Consider the following 25,563-nt stretch of genomic DNA (forward strand, 5'->3'; position numbering starts at 1 on the left):
CAGGTTGGATGGGACCCCAGGTTGCCCAGTGCCCACTGCTCACCCCACGTCCTGCCCCAGGCCCTGCGTACGGGGGAGCATCTGGGAGCTGGAGAGCTGGCTGCATCCTGTGGAGGGGGAGCTGCGAGTCCCTGGCAGTGGATAGGATTGTCCTGGGGTGATGAGCTCCTGGGGGCACAGGCAGATGTGGAGGCAGCAGTGGCTGAGCATGCTCAAAGGGCACGGAGCCTGCTGGCCCGGGCCTGGGCCTTCATTCCTGAAGGGCTCAGCCTCAACGTGGAGGATCCTGCCCTGCTGCTGCTTCAGAAGTAGATCTGCCTGTGCCCCCTCCTCCTTCCCTGCAGGAATCCCACCCCTGTCCCCAGCACACCCACTCCCAGTGCTCCTGTGACCAGCATGAGGAGCTCACCTTAAGACTGTCAACCCTGCACCACCACCACCCCCTGACCCCTCCCCCCACCCCCAACCCTCACCCCCACCCCCCGCACTGACAGCAAGCTAGAGAGCCTGCGGGAGCCCTGAGGCCCGGAGCCTCCTTTCCCAGTTCTTTAGGGACACTGATGAGGAACTGGCCTGGGTGCAGGAAAAACTGGCCCTGGCCACAGCCCAGGACAACGGCCAGAGTCTGAGCGAGGTGCAGCACCTGCAGCAGCAGCACCAGGTGCCAGCCCACCCCAGGATCAGAGGGGAGGGTGTCTGCCCCAGCAGGGGGCAAGCACAGGGCCCTGAGTGACCACTGGAGACTACAAGAAGACACAATATGGGGCCCAAGGAGGAGCTTCTGCCTCAGCAGGCTTTGGGACATCCTGGGCTCTTTGCTGACCATGGAGACAGGGTCCATGTCTATGGGGCCCCATAAGGCTTCAAGGGAGTCTCCCAAGGAATGGCCTGTTCACATAGCAGCCCTGGAGACCTTGCGTACTCCACAGAACTTGGAGCAAGAGCTGCACAGCCGGTCCTGGCCAGGATGGTGGAGGACACAGGACACAAGCTGCAGGCTGGCACTTTGCCACCCAAGAGGTGGCAGCTGAGGTGCAGCAGCTGGAGAGCGCTATGAGCTGCCTGTGCGCAGAGGCATAGCAAAGGAGGCTGAGGCTACAGCAGGCTCAGGAGGCCCAGCAGCTGCAGATAGATAGAGGTGAGGGGCACGAAAAGTGGGGGTCTGCCCGGTGTCCAGGGCTCAAGGGGACTCCTATGGGGGACTCAGACTCTCGATGTGCCTAGCAACTCCTCTAAGCGCTCTCTTGTTCCAAGGCCTCTCTTCCACACGTGTCCAGAGATGAGACCCACTGGGTCCTTTAGCTTTGCTTTCCTACTGAGGCAGAATGAACCCAATGGCAGTGGGTGTGGGGGTGTCTCCTAAGCCGGTGGCTCTTCTCAGTCGGTTATTGCATTCGAATGTCCTGGAACTTTGAAAAGATATGGACATGCAGCCTCCAATCCAGACAAAATCTGGATCTACAGGGGTGGGGCCTAGGCTGAAGCACCTTTTAAAGCTCTCCTGCCAACCCCGCGGGGAGGAGACAGCACACCCAGGTCCAGTGGGGAAACAGATAAGCCACTCTGGACAACTGTCTGGCCGGAACCACCGTGTTCTTGTGACATGGGAGAACTTCGTGGGAAAGGGAAAAGAAAAGGCCACAGGGCTGCAGGGGACCTCGGGGAAGGAGCTGTCTTGCTTCCTGAGAACCAAGACTGCCTTCAGAGTAAACTGTGGGAAATAAAAAAGAAACAGGGGGCGGGCTTCTAAAGAGCAGCCAGGTGGGCCGGTGCACTCCTTCTCAAGGCTGCAAACCCAGGCTGGAGGCCATGGCCCACCTGGCTGTCACCCCAGCTCCTGGAGGCAGAATCCTGGCTGGCAGAGCAGGGCTGTGCCCTGGACGGCAAGAACACGGGCCTTGTGCACCCTGATGCCATGGTTGGAGGCCACCCAGAGTGAGCTGAAAGGGTTCTGCGGGCACCTGGAGGATTTGCAGAACTCAGACAGGTTGGCAGGGGGTGGGAAATCTAGGGAGCAGGGGGTGGGCAGCCAGAGAGGAGAGGGCAGCAATCCCCTGTGACTTTCCTGATGCAGCCCCACAGTGCTGTCCAGCTGTGGGCGGTGAGGGAGGTCCACGCAGTACGACTATGGGCAGCGGAGGCCCAGGGGTAGTGCCAACTGGAGGGAGAAGCCCTGCTCCTCCACGCCTGGCTGTACAGCAAGGTGGCCACTGCCGACTCCCAGGACTGTGGGCAGGACCTTGAGGGTGTGGAAGTGAGTCGTGCCGGGAAAGTGGATGGAGGAACGGAGGGTAGGGTAGATGCTGGGTGGGCTGAGGGGGCAGGAGATGCCCTGCGGAGTTCTAGAACCAGAGCTGAGGGATGTGGGAGCTGTTGGGGCCAGCTGGCCCTTTCGTGAGTTTTAGGAGCTGCCTGAACCCTATCCACATTGACCCTCTCCAGCCCCACCTTTGCAGATGCTGGAACAGAAGTTCAAGGTCTTCCGGGAGAAAGGGCAGAGTGTGGGGCTGCCAGGGTGCAGGCTCTGAGGGAGCTGGCAGGTGCCCTGGAACTCGACTCCCCCAGCTCCATGGCCCAGAGTCAAGTCCACAGGAGCTGGGTTGAGGCCACATGGGTGAGGCTGGACAAGGCAATGAAAGCCCGCACAGAGGTGGGTGCCTAGAAGGACAGGCCAGCGACAGCCAAGGGGCTCGGGACACAGGGGCCTACCCCAGATGTGTGTGCGTGTGTGTGTGTGCTCATGTGTAGGGGTGGGCATGTGGGTGTGTGCATGCGTACTTCTGTGTGTATTCTCGTGTGTGCATGTGTGTATGAAGGGGCATGGCTGACTCCGGCTCCCAGCATCAATCAGCCTTCCCCGTCCAACCACGCTCCTTCCTGCCCCCAGTTTGGAGTCCTTCAGCGCTGGTCACACCTTGTGGCAGGAGCACAAAGTGGACTCTCCCAATGCTCCCTGAGCACGGGCCGCAGTTTCGTTGGGGGCACAGGCCCTGCTGGTCTTCTTGCTGACCGCCACTCTTAGAGCTCCCTGCCTCCCCTCACCACACCCTCCTTTCTCGGGATCTGGTGTCTCAGTGCACTGAGCACCTGACAGGTCCTGCAACCGAAATCCTGGGGCTGGGTGGCCCCGGGGCCAGCCCTCTCCACACTGACTGTTGGAGGTGCTACAGGCAGACCCCCTGACAGGCAGCCCACTCGCTCCCTGAGCCGCCGTCCTCATGTGCTCAGGGCTCCCCATCTTTTTGCCTTCCACCCAACATGCGTGTCAAGACCCTTTCCTCCCTCGAGCCCTGCCTGTGGCCCCCGGGCCTCATCAGGAACCTGCTGTGACCAGAGGAAACCATCTTCTAACCACCAAAGGGCCAGAAGGCACAAATGTACAGCGATGATAATAGGTAAAGGTCACGGTAAAGTCACAGAGGACAGGAAAGACGGGCGAGAGAATACAATACAGAGTCAGACATGTTTTATTAGGCATTCTCACTTCAGCTCCTCTTGATGGACCACGTGGAACTGGGAGAAGTGGAAACTTTGCTATCTTGGGACGTGTATAGGGAGCCTGTAGACACACCTCTTCAGTAGTGACATGGGTCACAAGGTGGGTGGTATCTATCGTAAGGCCCCTGTACTTGAGCTCACCAAGGTGAGGAAAGCTAATACCTGCATTGGGGGAAGCTACAAAGGGGGCTGGGTGTCACGGTGAGAAGAGAGGGCAAAAGGATCATATCTGCTTCTACACAGAGATACAATCAGCCATGTGCTCACGTTAAGGCAGCCTAGCTGTTAACGGAGAATCCGTGAGAATGATTTTTAAAGTAGGATAATGTACTTGGACTTTACCTCTAACTTACCAAAGTAGAGGCTTTCCTACGGTGGAACACCAGCTTTCCAGATCTCACTGTTATAAGTTAGGGAATAGAGTCTTCGTCCTATTTCCCTCCGTGTTAACGCCCCACAAATCCCCAAGCCACAGTCTTTGCTCAAAAGGAGGTGGCCCTGTTCTCAGGGAGAAAGTTGCTGGCCCTCCTTCCCGCTGTGCCCTCGACTTCCACAAGGCGGCGCTCGAGCTGTGGGGCCACATGCAGAAGGTGGTCCTGGTGGAGGGTGCTGTCCTTGGCCACTACCTGGCGTCTGTGGAGGTCCTGCAGCGCCAGCACCGCCTCTTGCAGGGAGGGCCCCAGTCCCTCCCCCTCCTCCGCGTGAACCCCTCTTTGTAGGCAATGGATGGATGAGGAGCCCTCGCCCCCAGCTGACCTCAGGCAGGACTGCAGCCTGCCCCTGCCCCCTCTGCGATGGGGGGTGACGAGCCTGGGCTTGACCTAGGCTGGGGTACAGCCAGGATGGCCTGCAGAGTCCTGGGTGGAGAAGCATTCAGCCTGCTCTTTGCCAGCTGCAGAGGGAGCTGGTGGCTGTGGACGAGGTGGTGGTTCAGATGGGGATGGAGGCCATTCAGGTACACCCTGCGGTCCAGGAGGGCCTGGCCGGGCAGCTGGCTGAGGTGCAGGAGGCCTGGGCCACCTGGACATGAAGTCCTGGGAGCAGGGCCAGCAGCTGGAGTGGGCAGCCCATGGCCATGCCTTCCTCAGGCACTGCCAGGAACTGCTGTATGTGCCACCCCACCTGGATGGGGGCTCGCTCTGTTCCATGCAGGTGGGGGCACTCAGCTCTTCCCTGCTTCCTCCCTTTTCTGCCCTCCTGGCCCTAAGACCTGTTCCCATGCCCTGTCCCCCACCCAGCACTCGGGCTCAAGAGAAGCAGGCGCTAGTCTATATCCTCAGAAGGGCCAGCTGGGGCCAAGGAGACACTGGGGCAGGAGCTCTGCCTGAGAGCCCAGGCAGTGCGGCTGGCGGGGTAGCAGCTGCTGGACACCAGCCACGTCATAGCCCCAGAGATGTGCGCGCTGAGGGCTAATGTCAGGGTGGTGCGTGGCCAGAGCCCCCTTTCCTGCTTCTCCCTGCTCCACGGTAACCCAGTCCTGCCCCACCCAGGTGACACCCTGCGCCCCTCCCAACAGCCCTCTGCCCCCCAGGTCACAGCGTCTCCAGGAGCTGAACAGGCAGCTGCAGGAGCTCCGGACGACCTGGGCCCTTCACCAGGAGCACTGCCTGGTGAGCCAGGACCAGGAGGAGCTTCGGGGAATGCTGGGTCAGGCTGAGGTCTGGCCGGCCTCCTGAGAGGACCTCCTGCTAGACCCTGACTGTGGGGTGAGCAGGGATCCACCCCTTAGAGGGCCACATGCCTGGCACCAGGACTTGGAAAGGCAGCTGGCGGCCCAGGAGGAGAAGCTCACCCAGCTCCAGATGTAGGTGAGGGTGTGGAGGGCGGGACTGAGGAGGGGTCGAGGGGCCTCAACCTGCGGTGGAGTCCCCAGAGCATTGATCCGCCCTGAGGGGCACCCCTTCGAGGAAACAGCCGCAGGGTCCTGTCCTCCGTGGGCAGTCTGGCTCTGTGGGGTCCATCACAGCTTCTTCTGCCCAACTGCTCCCTCCCCTCCTCCTCCTGGTTTCCCCCTCTGAGAGCTGCCCCCAGAGCAAGCCCTGTGGGACACAGAGGGTCACTATGGGTGGAAACCAATCAATAATCTCATGGGTGCAGAGCACACTCTGAGGAACACAGGGGAGGTGACACTAGCTACAGAGAATCTGAGTGGAGCGTGGGTTTGTAATCCTTGTGTAGGCTGGGGGCGGGTTGATATCACAGGATCCTGTGGGACTGAAAGTGAGGACCTGAGGGTGGATGGGCAGAGGGAGTGCCCCATCCTCTGAGGCAGGAAGGTGGTCAGCTAGGGTGAGCACGGAGGAAGATGAGCAGGGGCTCTGCAGTCACACAAATGTCACCTAAGAATCTCACTTTAGTATAAAATGTTTGTCTCCATTGCAAAGCCACCTCTAGCAACTAGGATCCCCTCTCTCCCCATTTGGAGCAGACGAGTGAAGAAAATCAAAAACTGAAGCAAAGCAGTCAACAGGACTAACGGACCACCAACACCACAGCCCTCCATCCTTGTCCTGGAGACCAGGAGAGTTAGATGGTGCCCAGCCACCGCCTCAAACTGCTCTGGTTGAGCTCAAACTGGCAACTTGTGCACAGCTTGAAAGCCAATGGAAGTCGACTTCATGAAGAGAGGGCATTACAAGTTTGACAGGGACTACTGGATCCCCGAACCAGGGCCCTTCAAATCCAAAACAGAGCCCAGCTCCGGGAATCACCCCTGCCCAAGCAACAGTCGAGCTGATAAAGTGAACGCATGGCACCTGTGAGGCACTTGCTTCCCAGAGCAAAGGGGAGCATTTGCCCTCAAAATTCAGGAGGGAGGGAGGGGCCAGGGAGGAGGTAAGAAGAGTGCTGTGTTATATTATGAGGGCTGCAAACAAAATGTGTAGAAATTGTTAAACTGCTCTGCATGTTTCCACTTAAAACAAAACCCTCTATATTAAAATTCATATATATGTGCATTATATGTGTATATATATATATATATATATATATATATATATATATATATATATATATATATATATATATATATATATATATATATATATATATATATATATATTAGTCAAACCCAAGGTCAGAAAAAGGCATGCCCCGGGCTGCTGCTCATGGCAAGGTCAGTGGTGTGAAACCCATCAGAAAGACGCGGCTCGGTTGTCTGCTCCCGTAGTGACAGCCTCAGAGAGCCGCAGGGGCCGTCGTGTGCTGTCCTACAGGGCCTCGATGATAGAAATCGACTCGATGGCAATGATTTGAGTGCTTTGAAGGTCAGAAACTGTAGACAGTGATCTATAAACGTCCTTCTCTCCTGTAAGGTGTCTGTAACACAATCAAAGGAAAACAATCGGTCTGCACTCCAGATCTTCAATGGGACCATTTCCAGGGAGCCTGGCCACACACTGCCAGGCTGTGCCTTCTCAGATCCGCTGGCACTGCTAGGAAGGTTGTGGGCCCTGCAGGGGTGGGGGACTCTCCAGCCTGCTCCCCAGCAATAGAGGCACTAGGCCAAGACTGGAAGAGCCCCGGCGGGGGGGGAGTGGGGAGGTTGAGGCAATCACTGTGCCCTGCTTCTGACACTCTTCATGTGGCTGCTATGGTCACCCTTGACCTCAGGGAAGGCCAAGGGTCACCAGGGCAGAAAACACTTCCTTTTTATGGTGAGGGCCATATCGGGTCTCAACTCCACTGCTAATTAGATGTGGTCTCTAGCAAGTAACCCAGCCTCTCGGTGCACCCAGTTTCCCCAGTGCTATCTGGAGTCCCCAGAAGGGCCAGGTACAGCGAGGCTGCTTGCAGCTGGGCCAGAACCAGCAGCTGCCCTCATCGTGCCCTGAAGCCAGAAGCCCAGAACTCAAAGGCTGAGCTTTGCTGAAGGTCGTCCGACAGGGCCTCTCAGCTTAAGTAAGCTGTCCCAAGCTCCAGGCTGCACAAGTTGCTCCCTGGAACACGTGGTCCGGGCCCCCAATGTGGGCACACAGAAAGCCAGTTCACCTCTCAGGACAGTGGTGGTGTGACTGGATGTGGACACGCCCGCATCGCCCGCTCGGGGCTCCTGGAGCAGGGTCCCCATCTGCTCTGCACCTCCCGCACCAGACGCCCAATGCCCTGGGACTAAGAGAAGCCTCACCCCCACCCGCCAGGGCAACCCATGGTCCCCAGGCAGCTTCTGGACCATGTCACTCCCTTCCCCAGACTTGACGGCTGTCCCACCCACGGGCTCAGCCCTCTGTACTCATGCCTGTCCATGTGTGCATGTGTGTTTGCGGGCGCACCTGTGATAGATGTTCACGTGTTTTTGGTAGATGCGTGTCCATCGGTGTGGTGTGTGTTCATCCAGGTGTGTTTATGGTATACATGCCTGTGGTATGTCCATCCATGTGTGTGTGTCTGTGTGGTGTGCGTCCATGGGCACACACACACATCTGCAGACCCGTGCGATCTTTCAGCTTCCTGCTGCTGGCTGGTCTGCGGAGAAGAGCAGGCCCTCTCGGAACGCCTTGCCTACTGGAGCAGCACGGGGTTAGGGCAGCCTCTCTTGGCATAGTCCCAGCAAGCTTGCCTGGACTTGGCCTCCTGCAACTGTGCCCTTTGGCCTGCCTTCTCCTCTTCCCTCTCCAAACCAACCTCGGCTCATGGGCAGCCTGCTGCCTCCCCGTCCCTTGCTGTCACAGTCCCCTGCAGCTCTCCCAAGGCACAGGCCCCGTCGCCCTCCAAGGGGAGAAGAGAATCTAGTCAGGGGTCAGAAGGTGGAGGCAGAGAAGGCAGGGCAGGGCAAGGCTCTCTCTCTCTCTCTCACATGTGCAAGCAGGAGCCCCTGTTCCCCCCTACTCCCACCCCCCAGAATGTGCAGCACCCCTGAGCCCACCACCCTCCACCAGTGGAGACATCCTGGGGCACCATCTCCGCTGTAATTGCCCACCTCCACGCACTCTCCCATGGGGTCCAGTTCATGAATGGGATGAATGGCTGGGGTGAAGCCTCATCCTGGACACAGGGGTACTGAGCAGTCACTCCTGCCCTGACTCTCACTCTGTGCCCAACCTGGGAGTCACTCAGCCATGCATTGGGGGGAAGGGGGAAGGGGAGTGTCATGGGAATCCACGTGGTTACCAATGCTAGAGGAACGTGGGGTATTGTCAGGGAGGTGGTGGTGGGGCAGGTGTGACCCAGGGACCCAACATTAATTCACTGGGCCTCGCTGCTCCTCCACAGGGGTGGGTGGGGCCAGAAGTGACCCTGGGGCTGTAGGTGAGTGGGTGGGCCCAGAAGTGACCCTGGGGCTGTAGGTGAGGACGTGCTCCATCCAGGTCACCACATGGAACCAGCCACAGACTGCCCATGCAGGCTCGCCACAGTCTAGCCAGGCCAGCACGCAGCACCCTGGGAACGGGCAGCTCCTGGTAAGGGGCAGCCCTTCCGAGGTCACACCTTCCTAGGCTCTTCCTCAAGGTGCTCTGACCCCCACCCGGCAAAGAGGGCAGCTACTGGCTGTGAGGGTGGGGCAGGGGTGCCCGAAGCAGACACCTCCTACGGGGCTTCCTGCTGGGAAAGGGTGGCACAGCACCAAGAGGCTGGCAACTCTTTGCGGGGCCAGGGAGATGTGTCCTTGTCTTGTTTCCTAAACTGGTCTTTGATGGTGGGACCAAAGGTCTCCCCATTTGTAGCAGCAATGACATCCTCAGACCGTTGGTGGGACGAGTCATATAATGTGTGCAGCCCCCGAGTCCCTGCGTACAGCATTCAGAGCAGCAGGGCGGGGGAGCCTGGGACCCTCCCCCCAGTGCCAGCACTCTACACCGGGCCCAGCCACCCCGAACCCCAACCCCACCCCATTTACACCCCGGCTGCCACAGCACCTCTGCACCCCACCTCTCCCGGTGCTTGGAGAAGAGGCCCACTGTGGCCTGCTCCAGGGGCCCAGGGCCCAGGACCAGAGCAGCTGCTGAGCTGTGGCAAGCCCGTAGTCACAGCTTCAGTTCACAGTGCAGATGGCCCTCTGTGAGGTGCTGGCAGCTCCTGCCCCGTCTGGGGTACCAGGGCATACACCCAAGGCTAGGAAGGGTGCTGCTGGGGCCAACCAGGCCCTCCGAGGCCCCAGAACACTGGGGGATGGCTCTCTGAGGCTGAGGCATGGTGTCACTCGGGGCGGGCTGTCAGTGCTGCCTCCTCTTCCGCACGGCCTCGCGCAGGGCAGCCGGCAGCCGCTCCTGGTTGTTGCAGATGTTGTAGTGGGCCAGGCCCAGAAGCTTGTCCAAGTCCTCTTGGCTATAGGTCACTTTCGAGTAGTGGTAGGGGGAGTCAGACGGAGACAGGTTCACCCGGCCGGCCTCCTGCTCCTCGGGTGTCCTAGGGACCCCTGTGCAGAGAGCACATCGTGGGCATGGAGGGGCAGGGTGCTGGGGTGGAGGGAGGGTCTGCTGGGTCGGGGAGGCTGGGACACCAGGAAGGGGGTGGCGGCAAGCTGGCTCACCAGGGGCTGAGTAGTCCCGGAAGGAGTCGTTGACCAGGGGGAAGTGCAGAATGACTGGGGCCTCAGGCCGGCCGGGATCAGAGAACTTGTGGCACTCCCGAGGCTGGCGCTCCTCATCGAGGCTGGGAGAGATGGGCGGGAACGGGATGCCCTGCTCTTGGCACATGCGGCCCACCAGCTGCAGCTGCCTTGGGCTCCCTTGGTCCTGGACACTGACGTCACATAGGACCAAGCATCAGTCGGAGTGGACAGCCGTGCCGCAGCCCCTCAGAGCTCCACCAAACGGACTGTAGCCATCACTGAGGCCAGCCATGAAGGGCACACACCTCTCACTAAATTAACACAGAAACTAAACGCTGAGTTGTCGACGGCCTGCAACCAGCCGGGGTGCAGGTGCAGCCAACCAGATTCACCATCATATCCTCTCCCCATTGCGGAGAAAGCCCCCTGATGGAGCGTGAATGAAACCCCAGTTCTTTTCACAGGGAGTGCTGGTGGTGAAACAGTTATGTGCTGGGCGAGGTTCTGCAGGTTCAGCACTGGGAAACCACCCGCTGCTCCATGGAGAGAGGGCCGAGCACCACGTTCCTGAACTTGTGCCTCCACGTTGGTAGCCACAGACTCTCCCTTAACAGCCATGCTGCCTTCAAGTGAGCACATGGCTGGTCTGATCTCCCTACAGAGGCAGACATCCTCTGGCTCTCTCTTCCTGCTGTCGCCCAGCCCCCCTCTCAGCTTCCCCCAATGCAGCTGTTAGGCTTCCTCACTTGTGAACTCAGCATTACTGTCGATCCCACCCACCTTGTGGCGTATGTAACTACTGAATATGCATGTCTTAAGGCTACCTGTAACTACCCCAAGATAATACAGATGCTCTCTCTTCCCCCACTTCCTCGTGGTCCATCAAGAGGAGCTGAGGTGAGCATGCTATCATAAAACGTGCCTGACTCCTTTATTGTACTCTCGCTCCCCTATCTCTCCTAGCCTCTATGACTTTACTAGACCTTTACTATTTTATCGCCATACAATTGTGCCTACTGACCCATTGGTTGTTAGAGGCTGATTTCCTGTGACAAACTGCTCCGTGGGCATTTTTACTCCCGTAAGCAGTTCGATCTCGGAAACACACCAAGGGGGACCCGGTGAGTCAGCATGGACTCCATGGTGGGGATCCTGGTTTGGTTCTTTTGACATGGTGTGGTGGTTAGATATTATGTCCACTTGGACCTGCGTGAAAGTGCAGGGGTGGAGTCCCACCTGTCACTCAGGTGGAAGCCTGGTGATCCCTCCTTGGAAGGAAGGGGAGATGCTATGAGCCTCTTCCTCCTCGCTGGGATTCTGTCTCCAGGGACGGCCCCATGGGGCCACCAGCCTGGAGAGCCGCCGACTCGGCCGTGTTCACGCCAGCCTGGGCATTATCTGCCTGCAGCTACACAGAGGCTGAGGAAGGTTCTGACTAGTATGGTCTTGAATCACACTGGGCTGGGATGCCTTGCTGATCTAAAATGACTTCTTGATCTAAAGCTCTTTCTTTCTACACAAAGGAGTGTTGCTGCTTTTGTTTCTGTGGACAGCTCAGCCCATAGCATGTGGGTCCCTGTCTCGTAGGGTTGGGAGGAAGCCAGCAAGGCACACACTGTGAAGCCGCCCTAGCATCCTCGGGTGCCACTCATCAGCTCCCCCACCTGAAAGGTGGCATTTAAGTTGTAGTCCAGCGACAGGATGAGGTCCACGTCCCGGGTGGGCTGCAGGAGGGGCGGGCAGCTGGTGTTGACAAAGTAGCCCACGTCCAGCAGGCACAGGCGGGGCTCCCCAGGGGTCAGCTGGTTCGGGAGTCCATCCAGTTTGGTGTCTGGAGAAGTGGGCGGGGTGGGAGGGCAGCCTTGAGCACGGGTGCTGAGGACACCACGCTTGCTCCCCTGGTCAGTGGCAGTCACTGGCTGCTCCTGGAAAAAGACTCCACCCTCAGGCCCCACCCACCTGGCCCCAGCCCTGAAGCAACCTCCAGCCCCAGCTGAAGGAGAAAGCAGGAAACTCTACTTCCCACATCCCGTGGGGCCACACATGGAAGGCCTGGAGCCAAGGGGTGAGGTGAGGGGCCCAGGAGGGGCCTGGAGCCAAGGCCCACAGCTCTGGGAAGACATCAGGGGGCTGGACCCCGGTGGGAGAAGCTACCTTTCCAGGAGGAGAAGTGAGGGTGCTGGAAATAGTCTTTGTGGAACTGGAGACCACGCAGAAAGTTGTGGGTGGCCTGGGCAAGCGGACGCCACGTCAGGAGGCCAGAGAACAACTCCCCGATCCTCCCAGCCAGGCTGGGTGGCACTTCCATCTTCAGCACTGGGACCTGCTCCTTGTCTGCACAGCCAGGGAGTGGGGCGTGGGTGCTAGCCCAGTCTGAGGGCAGTGACCCCGGAGAGGGAAAGAGCTGAGACCAGTGCCCCCACCACCACACACACACAGAGCTGGGAGTCACATGCCCACCCCCAGCACCAGCCCCGGAGCCTGGGCACCTACCCAAGCTGGTCAGGGTCTGAGCCCAGCGATCCCAGAACGGACTGGACTCCGAGGACCAGTATAAGCTGTCTTGGAGGCTGGCTGCATATAGGTTGGTCCAGATACCTGGGAGCGCAGACACAAGGGGACGAGAGCCCCCATTCCTGTCACAGCCTGACCCTTCCCTGCTGCCCGCCTCAGTGATGGGGCTCCCCCAGAAACATCCTCCCCTCCCCCATTCTCTCTCCAAGACCCCCTCACCTTCCAGGAAGCAGATGCGGGACTCAGGCATCCTCTTCATCAGCCGCCCCATGAAGAACTCGGAGCCGAAGAGCTCGGAGGGGATGAAGGCACCTTACTTGGAGAAACCGAGCTCGTAGGGGGAGAAATCACACCACTCTGCGGTGGGAAGGGACCGCTGTTGGCCACCACCCTCCTGCCCACCCGAACCCACGCAGGGCAGCCACAAAGGACGGGGCGACTCCCCTCCAGTCCAAGTGACTCTGGGGTCATGGGTGTCTGGATTCACTCGGGTCCCGGACCAGAGTGTAAGGAGAAGGGCATGAAAAACTGCCTCCCCACACCATCCCAACCACCCCTTCCCCGACCCCTGGCCGCCCGGGGCCTCAACCAGCTGCCTCGACCTGCCTCCAAATTCAAAGGTGGACAGGCCGTGCCCCTTAGTGTTGAGGGCATAGTACATGGGGAGAGGTTTCTGGCCGTGCCTCAGAGCCTGTCGCTGCTCCGAGAGCTTGTGGACATCAGGCTGTAGGGAGATAACTCCGTGTAAACCCATTGCTGCCTGGTCTCTGGAGATCTCCCCTCGCCCTGCTACCCAGCAGGGCTGCCTCCAGGTCCAGGCCCGTCCCCATGGGCCGCCCTTCTGTACCCCATCATGTCGCATGGCCTCATTGATGAGGTCCCAGAAGTTGGTGAAGCAGGCCGGGTGTCCCAGGCGAGCGCGCTCCTCCAGCTCCTGGTAGTACCATTGCAGCTGGCTGGGAGCCAACACGCCCAGCTTGTTCTTGGTCACCTGCGTCTTCAGCAGTACGGTGGCGCCCCCCAGGTCCTTCTGCGACCACTCTGGATCCTTGTAGAGGTTTTCTAAGGTCCTAGGCAAAGCCAGAGGTCGGGGGCAGACAGGCTCCTCTAAGAGTCCCCCGAGACCTCACACCCCTTCGGACCTTCTCTCCCAGGGCAGCAGCCCGCAGGTGCCTTCCAGCTCCATGGAGACAGCCGAAGCCCATGGGGCACCTTGGGCATATCGCACCTGCCACCTGCCTCCTCGCAGACCTTCCAATCTAGTCAGGGAGGCCAAGGGGGCACTGGAGAAGCCTTACCACAGGCACCCCTGCCTCTGCCCACTCACCCCCAGATCCCACACTCAGCCTGCTCACCAAGTGGAGCCTGAGGCCCCTGTGATGTAGAAGACGCAGTCCAAGAGGCCCAGCTCCCTGAGGCCGGTCAGCTGCCCATACAGGGAAGTCATTGCCCGGACCCCTCCACCAGTAGCCATGATTGCCACCACTGGGACCTGGAAGGGCAGAGTACAGCTGGGCTCAAGGGAGGCCCTGCGGGGACTTCCAGTTGGTGGAGGGGAGGTCAGGGTGCGCCGGGCAGTAAAAACCACAGGAGGATAACACAGCAAGTCAAGTGGCCACTCAGTCCCCTGCCCCTGGCCCCACCACCAAGTTAGCGTAGGTCAGAGTCTGGTGGGGACCCATGGAGCAGGTCTGAGTCAGAGCAGCTGAGGAGAGTCATGTCAGGATAACCTCCTTCAGCAGGGTGGGTCCTTTCGGGTTTTGAAAACTCCAGGGAGCGTACAGGCCACAGGCCTTATCTCCCCATCCCCAGCCTGGGGATTATGGCGGTCACTTCTTAAAAGACACAGGCTCACCTCAAAACCCCTAAATCAGCGTCCCTCTCCCCTTGCAAGGAGCTCATTTCCTTAGGAGCCAGCCCAACCAGCAGAGAGGCCTGGCCAGATGTCCACCGAGTTGTCTGAGAGGCCCAGTCTTAAAAGCAGCTCCAGGTCACGGGCCAACGCACAGAGAAGGGTAGCTACCCCTGGTGGGGCCCGTGGTTCTGACACTGCTCAGCCGCATTGGGCCCAAGATAACATCAAGAAAGCTCCGGGAAGTACAAGGGGGGTAGGTGGGCAGACGAGAGGCAAACACAAGTCCGCCTTACAACCAACCCTGGTCGGGCAATGGAAGTGTGGAGGCCCACTCAGCTCAACACTCGGCCTGAGACCCCCACACTCCTGCCCAGCCCGACAGACCTCGTCCTCCTGCAGGTCTCCCTCCAGCTGCAGGGCCTGCTGCAGGGCCTTGGCCACCACCTGCTTCCTCCTGCTCAGGAAGGCCTGCTCCTCAGCACACAGCTCGAAGCCCAGGCGCACGGCCAGCTCCCCTGGTCTGGGGGTGGGGTGGGGGGATGGACGGACAGTGAGGCAGTGCTCATCCTCGTCAGAAAAGAGAACACTGGGCCCATCTCCCTGCAAGATCCACGTCCATCTCTTCTCTCCCTTCAGCCTGCGTGCTGAAGCTTGGAGAGTGAGGGGGGGATGGTGGGCCCAGAGCCACACAAACACGCCCGGCATGACAGCAAGGCCAGCCGGCAGATGAGGGTGTCCCTGTGGCCAAAGGTGGCCCTGAGTCTCAGCTACTCCCTCCCCTGCAACGCTGGACCAGGGCTACACTGGGGAGGGGGCACGGGGGCTGAGAAGGAACAAAGGCCTTTAAGTTGGGGCTGCTTATGCTCCCAGACACCGAGGGCCAGCAAAAGTTCTTGAAGGCCCAGCCACGTTGCTTCCACCCAAAAGGTTGCTTCCTTCTGGTCTTTGTGCTCCTCAAACCAGGCGTGTTACTCTCCTCAGCCCCCACCTCTCTCCCACCCAGTGAGGCCACACGCAGACTACAAGGCTGAGGAAGGACCCTCTCTGCTCTGAGCACCTTCCCAAGACTGGGAGCTCCCTGCTGCAGCCACCCGCTTGCTTCCGGTCCTCCAGGCCACCCAGCTGCACGTAGCGCCCTCCCTCCCCCGGCTGCTCTCCCCCAGCCCAGCCTCTCACCTGTCTTCTTTTCTCAGCTCCACCTTCATCAGAGGCTCCTGCAAACCAGCAAAACACCACTCAGAAAGGCTGGCACCTCCACCCCAACTTCGGCCCTGGGATGCCCCAGTCATCTCCACAGGGATGCACCCCCACAGCCCAGCCCAGGGGCTTGGCCCAAAAGAAAAGGGAGAGAAGGAGTCACCCCCTGCCACCACCCCCGCACTGGCCTGAGGCCCTGTCCCACCCCCACATCAAGGTCTCTTCCTCTGAGTGAAGAGTACCTGGGACGTAGGGAAGACCAGCCTCACGAGCTGGTCTGATGGCAGGGCCCTGAGTGGCACCTTCAGTTGCTCCTGGCGGGCGTTCTGCAAGGGGACTAAAACTGTACACTTACCCGAGTCTCAGAGCAGGGGTACCACCCGGCCCTGTGGGCCTGAATTCCAGGGGGTCAGTGGGGGGGGCACCCTACCTGCAGGTGGATACTCAGCTCCTGCTCCCAGCAGGTGGGGAAGTGGAAACGGAAGGAGTCACTGCCTACGGTGGCCTCCTGAGATCCCTCGTAGGATCCGGGGACCACAAGCTGATCTTTTCCCTTTGACTCTGGAGAAAGGAACCGAGGTAGGGGTGGGAGGGGGTTCCCTGCCCGTGAGGTGTCTCCCACCCCTGTGGCTGGCAGAGGCTGGGAGGAGTTACCCCCAGCCCAGCCCCCTCAGAGCAGGGTCATGGGAAAAGACCAGGTCTTGGTAAGCCCGGGCAGTTTCACCCCCAGCCCCTAGCCTTCGGAGGCTAAAGGTGGCTGGCAGCTTCTTCCAGGATGGGCAGCTGAGGAAGGGGGAAGACATAGGCTGAGGGCCAGGGCTGTCCTGGTGACCTGGGAGACTCACCCTTCTGGTCCCCGGCCTCCTTCAGCCGCACATGCAAGCGGGAAAGCTCACGGGCCTGTGTTGGGAAGAGAAGATTCATATGCCGCCCCTCCCACGCAAGGATACCTCACCACTACCCTTTCCCCTGCAGCCCGCGGTTCCTGCTCCTCAGTCCCATGTCCTCTGGAAATCATAGCCCCTCCAACTTTGCTCTTTCCTGGTCCAGACAGACTTGCAGCCAGGAGGGCAGGTGAGCAGATGGCCTGAGGGAGGGTGTGTCACTCACCACTACAATCCCAAAGCACTACTATGATCCCAAATCACTACTGTGATCCCAAATCACTACTATGATCCCAAATCACTACTATGATCATAAAGCACTACTATGATCCCAAAGCACTACTATGATCACAAAGCACTACTATGATCACAAATCACTACTATGATCCCAAAGCACTACTATGATCACAAAGCACTACTATGATCCCAAATCACTACTATGATCACAAAGCACTACTATGATCACAAAGCACTACTATGACCCCAAAGCACTACTATGATCCCAAAACACTACTATGATCCCAAATCACTACTATGATCACACAGCACTACTATGATCCCGAATCACTACTATGATCCCGAATTAGTACCATGATCCTAAGTCACCATTACCATCCCAAGTCACCACTATGATCCCGAATCACTACTATGATCCTGAATCAATCACTACAATGATCTGACTCACCACTAGGACACCGTTGCTGGTGAGCTGCTCTGCACAGTCTGTCCTGGGAAAAGCCATGAGCGGGGGTCAGGTTCTTGCCCCCAAGGAAGCCTAGGCAGTCCTTCCAACCACAGAGGGTCCCCGGGGAAGGACACCAGCCCTGAGCGCACGAGGCTCTCTCCTTCCAGAAGGGACAGATTTGACCCAGAGCCCCTCTCCCTACCTCGCAACCCCCAACTCCCCTGACCCCCGCAACCCCCAACTCACACACTCCGCAGGCGGAATTCAACGTCAAACCGCTCCCCACCCTGAAAAAGCAAGTTATAAAGGTAAGACGTGTGCATGTATGTGGGCATGCATGTGAGTGGTTGTGTGCACATGTGAGTGTGTGTGCATGTGTATCCACATGGCTGTGCATGTGTGAGTGTGACAGTGGTTGAGTGCGTGTGCTTGCTTGTGAGTGTACCTGTGTATGTGTGTGAGGCTGTGTGTGGGTGTGAATGTGAGTGTGAGTGTGTGTGTCAGTGTGGGTATGTGCAGATTCCAACCCAGATGCCAGCCAGGGGTGCCAATGCGGGGAGGGCTGCTGTCCATAATGTGGCCCCGAGGAGGGGGCCGCTCCTCGGGAAGCAGGTCCTGGTTGACAAGGGCCTCGGGCACCAGGGAAACCTGACCTCATGGTCTGTAAACAAGTTCTTTGAAGAGGGCATTTAAGCAGCATCCCGTTGGTGGTACCGAGGGTGGCCGCCCATGTGGAGTCTTGCCTGCAGGCTCAGCAAGAAGCTCTGGCGCCGGAACTCCCCAGGCAGCAGAGTGCCCACGTCAAACAGCACTGACAGCATGGGGACGTCGCTGGTCAGCAGGTCCTGGTCAAAGACTTTCAGCTCCACCATGTTCTGGAAGGGGAGCAGCGGGACAGGGCCATGGGGTGGGGGGTGGTGTGGGGGTGGCGCTGGGGGTACGCAGGACTGGGCTGAGGCAGGCCCACCTTGATCTGGCTGTGCACCTGGAAGTGGAAGCTCTGGTTCCAGACAGGGTTTCTGCAGTTGTTGACCGTGCGCGTCTGGAGCCGGTGGTTGCAGGCCGTGGGCAGCCACAGGGTCACATAGAATTCACGGTGGGTCACTTGGAGGAGAAGAAATGAGGGCCAATTCTCCCCCAAGCCACGCAGAGTTCACCACCAGAGGGATCCCTGGGGACGCACCAAGCCCCACCCTCCATCACCAGCCCTTGCCCATCACTCTTTGCAGCCCCTCCTCCCAGGACCTCGCAGGCCCAGCCCTCCTGTCACCTCCCACCGTCCCTGCCCTGCTCCAATTGCAACCTCAGTTCCCTTCTCCTCTCTCGGTCAACTCACCCACGTCCCTGGCAGGCAGGCTGTGGGCCTGCAGCACAAGAATGGTGAGCAGGCAGGTCCCGGGCAACTTGGCCTGCAGAGCAGCGGGGAGGGGACAAGCTTGCTGTGGGATGACATGACCAAAGGCCGCAGGCGATGGAAGGGAGGTTGGGGCACCTGTGAGGGCTCACCCTGCACCAACAGGGCCAAGGCCACCCAGAACCCCGAGTCTAGAAGAGACAGGGCACGTCCATAGGAACTTACACAATGCCCATGACAGGTCTGTCCCAAGGGCTATCCATACATTAACTCAGCCGACTACTACGCTGCCTCACGAGGAGGCGGAGGCATGGAGAGGTGACCCAGCAACTGGCCGGAGACCCAGAGGCAGGATCGCTGTGCTCTCCGCTTCCCTCTCCTGGAACCAGCAGGCTCCCATCTTGCCACCTGTCTGCCCCAGCCCATGCCCTCGCTTACAAAGCTCTGGGTGGGCATACAGAAGGGCATGGAGGGAGCGGCCTGCTAGGACTAAGCTCCTGCTTGCTCACTCGCTCCTCCCTGTGCATCCCACCCCTGGTCAGGGGGAAGTTCTGGAAGCCACCTCTGTGCTGGGGCAGGTGGGAGGTTACCAGGCCAGGCAGCCCATGGGCGCCAAGCCCTGCGCCCTCCAGGTTCTCCGAGGGCAGAGGAACAAAGGACCCCAGGACTCCATCCCAAACCACCCCGGGCTCTGGGCTGAAGCCCTGCCAGGTGCGCTGGGGCCAGGGAGTGTGTGTCAGCACACCCTTTCACTGGCCTCCCAGCTGTCGTTGGAAGTCCCAGCTGCATGCACCCAGGGGTTCCTGGCAGAGGAAGAACCCGGGAAAGTCACCCATCTCATCAGTCTCAGGCCCCGACAGCCCAGGCAACTGACTCAGAGGGAGCAGGGGAGCAGCCAGGAGCCTCTCCCTGCCTAGAAGCTCTGTGGATCCGCAGCCCAGCCATGCCCCTACCCAAAGCTGGCAAACACGCCCCCTACACCTGAAGACCACCGTGGCCACAGCCCTCCAGAGAAAGCATTAGCTAGGACTCAGGTGGGGAGCAAGGGTCAGAGTGGGCTCCAGTGCCACGCCAGTCTTACCAGAGCCATGAGGCTGGGGGTCCCAGGCGGGGCGAGCAAAGGCAGCAGTAGCCACTGGGCCGAGGACTGTGGGGTTTTAAGCCAAAATCCAAGTATGTCCCAACTGGCCTCCCTAGCCCCTCCCACCTGCATCTTCCGCTCCGCCCAAGCCCCACACCCTGTCCAAGAAATGTGGCACCTCAGCCTATACTGGGGCTACTGACACCCTCCCATGGGCTCAAGGTCCCCCACCCCTGCTGGGTTCCTGGAAAACCCACTGCCCCCAGCAGACACCACCTGGGCCTGCCCAGCTGGGTCCTGCTTCCAGGACAGCTCACCAACCACCCGTGTGAGCAGGACAGGAAGGTATGGCTTGGAGGGGCCACAGGTCTGGGCAGCCGCCAGAGGTTGTGCAAGGGCAGAGTCCCCACCAACAAGGCTTGTAGCAACATCCAGGTACCAGAAGGACAGGAATGCCCAGTCTCCACTGAAGCAGACCCGGAGGAGGGGTGTATCCGGAGCCTATCATCACAGCAGGGGAGTGGCTGTTACTAAAAACAGCTCTTCAAAGCCAGGGCCTGGGCCACCTGGGTCCCCAGAGATGGCCAGGACTGGAGCTCCAGGTGGGCACCCAGGGGAAGGGGGCTCATCTCCCCTTTTGTGGGGGCAGCATGAGAAAGCCAGTTCCTTCTGCAGAGGAGCAGCCCAGGGGTGGGGGTGGGGCAGTTTATGTCCCCTGGTCCCTGTGCTGGTTAGGAGACACAGGCTCGTCCCCAGGCCACCAACCCCATCGCGAAGCAAACCAGAGTCCCAGTCAATGAGCCCTGGCAGAGAGTTAAAACAGGGTTGGCCTGCCGGCCAGACCGGAGTACAAGCTGTGGTCCCTGGACAGACAGGGAGCTAGCTCCTCTCTCTGACATTTCCATCTGAACCCTCCCCGCCCTCCTGGAGACACAGAAATCCACAAGGGGCAGGTACCACATGGAGCCTCCCCGGCTTTATTGAGCATGTCTTTCGAGCGAGCGAGCGGGCCCTTACAGAAACCCTCTCCAGGCCCCAGGGCAGCCAGAAAGGTAGGGACCATCATTATGTCCACTTCACAGCTTTACAGAGGAGGGAGGACGCCGCAGCTGGCCTCCACCCACGGGGCTGCTTCACCTGCGTGGCAGCTTTCTGGGAACCCTGACCTAGACACCTGCCTGGCACTTCCTGGTCCTCCTCCTATCACCCACGATAGTCTCCAGGATCGGTCCCAACCCAAACGGGGTTCTGGGTCAGACAGATTGCAGGGTGTCTCTGTGGGGGCCTATCTGGGGAGGAGCCAGAGTGCCCCCTGAGCTGTGGGGGGGCACGTTCCCTGGGGGCTCCACTAGTCCAGGCCTGAGGCCTTGGTGAGGGTGTCGAGCAGTTGGAAGTAACTGTACTTGAGGTCATACTCCATGTCGTACCAGAAGTTCACTGTGGGGAGAGCAAGCACAGGAGTGGGTGGCCCAGCTCTGACCCAGAGCCTCCCCAGCCCACCCGCTGGCCGAGGCCAGCAGCTCCTCACCAGCAATGCAGCCCTGGGACTGCTGCACGTGGTGGAACCACAAGGCCGGCAGGTAGAGCATCTCGCCGGCCTGCATGGTGCAGCGGAGGGCCTGGGCCCCACGGTACTGTGGGTACCGGGACAGATCTGGTGTCAAGGGATCCAGTGGAAGCCAGGGCACCTGGGGACGGAGCAGGACCGGGGAACTCGGCCTTTGGCCTTGCCAACGGTAAGGGCCAAAGGTCCCCCTCCATCCGCCCTGGGAAGCCAGCCCCAGAAGGTGGGACCTTACGGAGGAAGGGGCCACCTTCCCAGGACTTTTGGGGCCCACTTGCTCCTCGGAGATGGATGAGCTTGCCCCTCCCTGAGGCCCAGGGCCAAGATGGACACCTTCTCCATGGCCTCTTCATCCACCACCTCAAAGGTGCCCGCCTCAGTGAGTCGGTAGGTTGCTGGGGTGTACAGCTCTGATGCCAGAGAAAAAGGGGGAGCTCAGCAAAGAGTGCTCCCAGCCCCTCACACCTCCTCCCAGCCTCTCCTGTTGGCTGCCTGGCCCCAGGGACACAGGCAGGGAAGCCTCGCTACCCTTCCTCTGGTTTGGGGCCCATGCGTAAGGCAGGTCCCAGCCCTACCATAGGGGATGAAGGGTCGATCGCTGGGCGGGTGAAACAGGAAATGTTTCTCTCCAGAGAGGACACAGTAGAGGTTTTCGTAGTGGTCCTTGTGCACTGCCAACACAAAGAAGGTCCTGGGCAGATTTGGCGGAGCAGGGCACATGAGAGGCAGAACCTGCCCACCCAGAGCCTTGCGCCTCAAGACAGCCAGGGGTGTAAAAACGAGAAAGTCCTGCGAATAAAGATTTCAACCTTCCATCCAAAGTGTCCCCTGATGTCTCCTTTACGCCCAGTACTAGTTCAACTTAGCCAGTAAAGGATCTCCATCCCTCTGCCATGAGCATGGTGCTCTTTTAAACTCCATCCGGGCTCAGACTGAAAACAGCCTCTTCAAAGAACAGCCAGGATCCTGGAGGACAATGAATTTATAAGGGGGAGGGGGAATCCCATTATTTTCTACACAGTTTCTGAAGCCCCCTCATTTCCCTCAGGGAGAAGAACTCGGGAAGGGAGGGTGAGAACGTTTGAACCAACTAGAGGGACTGAATCAATGTCACTGAGCTGTCAGCGTAGAAGCTTGGTGTGTGCTTTTGCTCTGTGTATTCTCAACGACATAGTCAAACCAGACTCCAGGAGATGCCCAGGGGGGGTCTGGGGTGGAGGGCATTCCAGATCCCAGCCACCAGGGACTTGGCACTCACCACACGCCCCATGCGGGTCATCTCTCCAAAGAGGTAAATATCCACGCATAGGGTTCTCCCAAGTTCACCTCCGGGGCCAACGTGCCCTCTGAGAGATGTCTAGTGCGCCCCCACACCAAAGTCATCCCACCCACCACGCTGCAACGCCGCTCCTCCTCTGTTCGCAGAATTGTAGACCGACCCTCCAGGCCAGCCTCCCACCCTTGGCCCCATCCTGGCTCCTCCCTGTCCCTGCATCCCAGAGACACCTACAGGACATCACTGCGGCCGCCTCCCCCAGCCAGAAGTTCACCGCCTCTGGCATCTTCCCTGCAGGACAGAGGAGGAGAGTTAGGAGCGGTTGTCCCCTGCAGGTTGGGTCTGGGATAACACCCAACAGGATATGGGCAGGGGTGCTGCGTGCGAGCGAGGGCCATCCCAGGGAAAAGTGGCGAAGAGGCCATGGTTTGGAGGGCTTGGGGAGTGGGCCCAGCCCCCCACAGGCAAAAGTTAGAGCACTAATCCTTTGCAGTCGGTCAACAGTCAAGGCTTCCAGGGCGGCAGGGCCTGACCCTGGCCATGGGGTGGTGGGTGTGGGCCAAGACAATCAATGTCACCGAGCTGTCAGTGTAGAAGCTTGGTGTGTGCTTCTGCTGTGTATTCTCAACGACTGTCCTCTGCCCCAGTCGCCCCCTCTCACCCAGAGCCTCGGAGGCCCAGGGCACGTGGGGCTCCAAGTCGGGCAGCAGCTGGGGCAGCTCGGTAAGCAGGTTAGAGCACTGCTTCTGCACGTAGAGCACGCCAGGGTGCCGGGCCCTGCCCTCCAGGACGTCCAACACACCTCACAGGGGCAGCAGGCGCTCGGCTGGCATCACGAAGTGGTCTCCGCGCACGGAATCAGCATAGCCATCTGTGGTCACCACTACGCTCATCTCCGTGGCACCCACCGTGGCCCTAGGGGAAGGGACTCTAAGAGCATGCCCACATGCCACAAGACAGCTCGCCCATCACCCTAGCCCAGCCCAGGGCTGCACCCACCTCAGATAGGGGAGCGACCACTTCTGCAGGGCATTGTGCATGATGCAGGGCCTGCTGGGGAAGACCCAGTCCCGGTAGATGTGCAGTGGCATCGGGGCCTCATCCAGGTAGGGCACGGTTGGAGGCACGCCAAGCTCTTAAGTGGGGTGGGAGGTAGATGTTGACATAAACAGCACCCAGCCACTTACGGATGAGATGCCCTCTCTGGGCAGGCCACAGGGTATCACTGGGCAGTGCTCACTGGGGAGGGACCAAGAGACTCTGGACCACCAGAAATAGAAGGGGATTTTCAAGGAGGAGGCTGCCGCACGCCTACTCCAGGAGGGGCCACACAGCCCAAGAGCAGGTGAGCAACATACTCTGGTGTCAACTTGTGGAGGGGTGGAGTCTAAGCTGTCATTCAGGTTGCAGCTTGATGACCTCATTTGGAGGTGCCCACGGAAATCAATAGCTCCCTTCCTGTGAGACATTCCTGCTGACAAGACACACAGAGCTACACTAGAGCCCTGGAGCCGCAGGGCTCACTTGGAGACCCCTGCTAGCGCTGGGATGCCTCCACCACCACTGGGTCCACAAGGCTTTCCACCCACTGGCCTGTGATCTTCCTGCATCAGCATCATTGCTTGTGTTTCATGAGTAGGAAGAGGGATTTATAGACTGGTATCGGACATATGGGCTAATATCAGACTTAAGGACTTGATCTGGACTGGGCTGGAATGTTTTCATAATGTACAATTTTTCTTTGATATAAAGTTCTCTTTTAAAACACATATAAGTGTCTATGAATTTGTTTCTCTGGTCAACTGGGGCTAACACAGCGGGACTCCTGCTTGGCCCAAACCCCAGTCCTCCCTGGGGCCAGACCCTTGGTTAGCTTCCCTAGCTGCGGTGGTGGACCTCTAGCGAAGTATAGAAAAGCAGCCTCAGGCACCACGCAGGGAGCTCCCCGTGGCTGGGGGCAGCAAGATGAAGGAAGAATGCCTTCCAACTGTGAATATTCACTGAATATTTTGGAATGTGCTCAGCCCTTGGCTTGGCCAGTGTGAATGGGTCCTTTCAAGATGCTGACAGCCTCATCGGGGAGACATGCCTATAACCTGAACGCCCTGGGTCTTCCATGATGGTACCGTGCTGTGTGCTGCCTGGGTGGCTTTCTCTTGCTGCCCTTCATAAAAATCACTGACTCCCTGTTGTGCTCCTGGCTGGCTCCTCGTCTCACCGAGTCTACCTACAAACACTCCCAACCTCCCTCGCCCTCACCTTCTCCTTCTCCCATGCCACCTCCTTTGGGGCCCCTCCACTCACAAGTCACCCCAAGAGCCTTCCTTCCCCCAGCTGGCTATCCTTCTTCTTTAGGAACTTGTGAACCACACCACCCACCGCCAACCCCCTCCCGGCCCCAGCCCACAACCATTTCTAGTAAACAAACAACAGTTGCCCTCGAGTCGATTCTGGTTCCTGGTGACCCGGGATGTCAGAGTGGACCTTTGCTCCACAGTTTGTGGCCCTGACTTTTCTGAAAAGGATTACATTTCGTTGGGGGTCCTTTAGGAGTAGGCAATGTGCACCGACCTTCCCATTAGTAAGACAAATGCTTAACCATGGACACCACCCCGGGGCTCTGAAAAACTCCTCGTTCCCTTCCTGCGTGCATGTCCACTTGACCACCTGCACCGTCAAGCACACTATCTACGGGCCCTGGTGGTGGTCGGTGCTTAAGCACGTGGCTGCTAACCAGGAGGGGGTTGATCTCAGTCCACCAGGTGCCCCTCGGGGGAGAGACATGGTGGCCAATCTTTTTCCTCAGACACAATACGGGGCAGTCCTACGACTCCAGTGACAGGTTTGCAAACAGGTTAATATACTATCTACTCAATTGATTTCCACTGGATAGCTGTCTCTGTCCCCGGCTAGAATGTGATCTCCATGAGGGTGGGGGTGTGAGTTACACCTTCCCAGGATGGAGCACAGTGCCCAGCACGCCCATGATCCCCAGTACACACTGGCTTAATGACTGGATGAAAGGCTTACAATATCTCCTGCCACAGTGAACTAACTGGTTCCCCTGGCTTAACTCCCCTCCTTCCAAAAGCATTTATCACCCCAGCTCCAGACAACCTCTTGAAAGGCAGCCTCATGTTGTCACTCTGAGCAAACCTCCTTTGA

The 25,563-nt window shown here is 59.0% G+C and overlaps 1 pseudogene; it reads right to left on the bottom strand.

Moving 5' to 3' along the window:
• Positions 1–9,650: 9,650 nt before the first annotated feature.
• LOC142440622 (cytosolic phospholipase A2 beta-like) lies at positions 9,651–24,673 on the bottom strand (annotated as a pseudogene).
• Between the last annotated feature and the right edge of the window lie 890 nt (positions 24,674–25,563).

Source organism: Tenrec ecaudatus, chromosome 1 (assembly GCF_050624435.1).
Source record: "Tenrec ecaudatus isolate mTenEca1 chromosome 1, mTenEca1.hap1, whole genome shotgun sequence".
Taxonomy (NCBI): domain Eukaryota; kingdom Metazoa; phylum Chordata; class Mammalia; order Afrosoricida; family Tenrecidae; genus Tenrec; species Tenrec ecaudatus.